Here is a 4,319-nt window from a genome sequence, read left to right as displayed (position 1 = left end):
CGGTGCCAAATACTTTTCGTCCATCGACATTCAATCTGGTTATTGGCAGACTTTCGTCGATGAACAAGAAGAAGAAAATACAACTTTCGTCACTCCAGATGGCTTCTACCAATTTAAGGTTATGCCGTTCGGTTTATGCAATCCCCCCGCCACGTTCGAACGGATGATGGACTCTCTGCTTCAAGGTTTCAAATAGTCAACTTGCCTTTGTTACCTCGACGACGTCCTTGTGTTTTGTCCTACATTTGGGACACACCTTGAGCGCGTCGCAGCTATCTTTGACGTCTTCCGCAAGGCTGGGCTCCAATTAAACTCATCGAAGTGCCACTTCGGGCGCCGACAGATTACAGTGCTAGGCCATCTCGTCGATGCTTCTGGAGTACAACCCGACCCGGAGAAGGTTCGAGCAGTAACGGCTTTTCCTGTACCTCAGTCTGTCCAAAATGTGCGGAGTTTTGTGGGGCTCTGTTCTTATTTCAGACGGTTCGTGAAAGATTTCGCAGCAATCGCTCGACCACTCATGAACTTCTGAATAAAGACGTGCCTTTTACGTGGGGTACCCCTCAGGCTGCCACATTTTCACGCCTCATCGCGATTCTCACCAATCCACCGATCTTGGCCCACTTTGACCCGTCCGCACCTACAGAGGTCCGAACCGATGCCAGTGGTTATGGCATCGGCGCCATCTTAGCGCAACGCCAACACGGCCACGACCGCGTTATAGTCTACGCTAGCCGGCTCCTGACAACTGCAGAGCGCAACTATTCGATTACCGAGCGCGAATGTCTTGCTCTCGTCTGCGCTGTTTCAAAGTTCCGCCCATATTAATATGGCAAGCCCTTCTCAGTAATCACAGACCATCATGCGCTGTGTTGGCTTTCGTCGCTCAAGGATCCTACTGGCCGGCTCGGTCGTTGGGCCCTCCGACTACAAAAATATCCCTACACAGTGACGTACAAGTCGGGACGCCAACACCAGGAGGCAGATTGCCTCGCTAGCTACCCAGTCGAAGACCCGACCTCTACGTCTGATACTGACACCGACGCCTGCGTTCTCTCTCTTTTTCCACTGCTCCATGCCGGCGACGATCAGCGCGTGACCCGTCCTTGCGTATCATCATTGACCGCCTGCAATCGTCACTTGCCGACAGTTCCCTTCGCTCCCCGCAGGGGCGTCTGCGCAAGCAGGCGTTTGGTGAGTCGCGCCACCACGTACCCGAGCACACGAGGGTTGGACCCTCCCGCGTCTAACCGTGCGCGGCTTAGCCGTGTCCGGGGAAAAGGGGATCCTGGGGGTTGAGCCGACGCTGAGTGTTTGGACCTTTAAGGCCCCTCAGCAGAGGCAACACACCCCTTTGGCCTCGGCTTCACGTAGACGGCACCCCCGGACTGACCCACCCGGGGGAAATCGGTGGTCGCCTTTTCCTATCCCCCTCTCCAACCTTTTGCTTTCCTGTCTCCTTTCTATAACTATCCTATCATCTCTTCTCTTCTGTCACTTCCTAATTTTCATAGGCGGCTTGGGTTAACCTTGTGTATGTGCCCTCCCTTGGGTACAATATATTAGGTTATAGTGGCAATGTACGGTTGGCGCCTGCAGCCTTACGCGTTAAGCACTGCAGCGTCCCCTAGTTGGCCTCCGTGGTGGGTGGCCGCCATTGCCGCCGAAATAAAACAAACCGTTATGGGAACACCAGCATTTCCCCGCCTACTTGATCGTCACCCTCTAAAGAGGGGACGCACCGATGAACTTAGCCTGTATTCCAACCGACCAAAAGAAATCTATCCGAAATACCATGTTGTACACAGTGAAAATGCTTCAAAACCGGCCAGATCCATTTCTCCATTCATAGTTGCGAAATCTTTGACGGAAGCTTTAGGCTCAGGTTACAAAGTCATCAAAATGGCTAGCGGAGACCTTCTTCTTGAGGTCCCTCAGAAACAACAGTACGAGAAACTCGGCAACCTTGTGACTTTCGGCAACATACCAATTTCTGTATCACCACACCGATCAATGAATAGCTCACGTGGAGTCGTATCAGAAGCAGACCTCCTAGAATTATCAGAAGCAGAACTCCTCGAAGGGTGGAAAGATCAAAATGTCACCAATGTAAAACGTATCATCATCAGACGGGACAACAAAGAAATCCCCACCAAACATCTTGTCCTCACATTTGGATCTAGCGTTCTGCCTGAAACCATCGAAACAGGATACATTAGGTTAACTGTTCGACCATATGTCCCTAACCCTAGACGGTGCTTCCAATGCCAAAGATTTGGCCATGGCTCACAGAGCTGTCGTGGTCAAATAACTTGTGCAAGGTGTGGAGTACAGGGCCACTCCTCCGACAACTGTACTGGCACTCCTCACTGTGTGAACTGCAGTGGTGACCACGCATCTTACTCACGTTCCTGTCCAAACTGGAAAAAAGAAAAGGACATAATCACCTTAAAAGTCAAAGAAAATATTTCTTTCAAGGAAGCCCGTAAGAGGTGCTCACTTTTCCACAACACATCTTATGCTGATGCGGCGCGTCGGGGGGCAGCGTCGCAGCGGCCACTGCCACCTGCCCAGCCCGCACACAGCGAGCTGTCGCTTGTGGCCCCTGCCCCCGGGGTGGAAGGAGCTAAGCCTACCCCACCCAACCAGCAAACAAGCCCGGTTACCCTAGGGTTACCGGCACCACAACAGTCCAAGGAGGCATCCTGCGCTTCGCGTAGCGAACCGGCAGGACCGCCAGCAGCGCCCACGGTGGGTCCAGTCAAGGCTGCCTCATCCTCTGAGGCTCCTGCTGCCGCTGGCAACAGCCGGCGCAGCTCAGGCCCAAAGGCAGCCCCATCGACCTCCGGGCTGGTGGGCACAAAGGTCTCGTCCTTCGCGGCGAGACTTTCTCGCGAAATTTCTCGCTCGCAAGAGCGTGTGTCCAGCGCCTCACATGAGGCAATGGACACTACACCCATCCCGACGGCGCATCAAGCGCCTAAGGAGCGGCGAGGCTCCCTCGACCGCTTCAGAAAGGACAAATCCCGCGTTACAGGGCCTGGAAAAGGTTCTGTAATCTAAGGCAAAACTTCCTTTTTGTACACACAGCACCAATTTTACTTTCAGTATGGATATACAAATCATACAGTGGAACGTCCGAGGCATTCTTAGGAACCTCGATGATGTGCAAGAACTTCTCCACGAACACAATCCAAAAGTGCTGTGTGTACAGGAAACTCACTTAAAATCGGAACATGCTAACTTTCTTCGACAGTATGTTACGTTTCGTAAAGACCGCGATGATGCTCTTGCATCTTCAGGCGGTGTTGCCATTATAATTCAGAAAAGCATAGCGTGTCAACGTTTACCGCTGCAAACGCCCCTCGAAGCAGTGGCAGTTCGACTTATTCTCTTAAACAAACTCGTCACCATTTGCTCGCTTTACATACCCCCACATTACCACTTACACAAAAATGAATTCCAGTCCCTAATAGACGAATTGCCAGAACCTTATCTTGTTCTTGGGGATCTCAATGCACACAGCGGACTGTGGGGCGACTCTCGCATCGATGCTCGAGGCCGTCTAATTGAAGGCTTTCTTTTCTCATCCGGTGCATGTCTGCTAAACAAAAAAGAACCTACATATTATTGTCTTGCAAACAAAACTTTTTCTTCTATAGATCTCAGCATAGCTTCTCCATCCATATTACCCGAACTTGAATGGGAAGTTATAAAAAACCCTTACGGGAGCGACCATTTCCCAATACTGCTGAGAGCAACAAGACAACACGATTCTCCACCACATGCTCCCCGGTGGAAGGTCGATGCAGCGGACTGGGAGAAATACCAAACACTTACCAGTACGATCTCGTGGGCTGACATGTCTTCGCTCGAAATTGATGGTGCCGTCGAGTATTTTTCTAACTTGGTAATTGATGCAGCTTCTAAATGTATCCCCCAAACAAGTGGACTTTCTAGCAAACGCCGTGTTCCATGGTGGAATGAACAATGCCGGAACGCGCGTAGGCAGCAGAACAAAGCATGGAGGCAGCTTCGCGATTCTCCTACTGCTGAAAACCTTTTCAATTTTAAGAAAATCAAATCCCAAGGTAGGAGAACGCGCAGACAAGCCAGGAGAGACAGCTGGCAAACATTCTTATCAAGCATCAATTCATACACTGATGAGGCCAAGGTTTGGAACCGGGTCAATAGAGTAAGAGGACGACAAACACATCCGCCTGCCCTGGTAGACATGCAGGGAGACAGCCTGGAGGACCAAGCGAACCATCTGGGTGCACATTTTGAACAAGTGTCCAGTTCATCGCACTATTCTACAG

The sequence above is a fragment of the Dermacentor silvarum genome, chromosome 4 (genome assembly GCF_013339745.2).
Source record: "Dermacentor silvarum isolate Dsil-2018 chromosome 4, BIME_Dsil_1.4, whole genome shotgun sequence".
Classification (NCBI taxonomy): Eukaryota; Metazoa; Arthropoda; class Arachnida; order Ixodida; family Ixodidae; genus Dermacentor; species Dermacentor silvarum.
Note: the sequence above shows the minus strand (reverse complement) of the source record.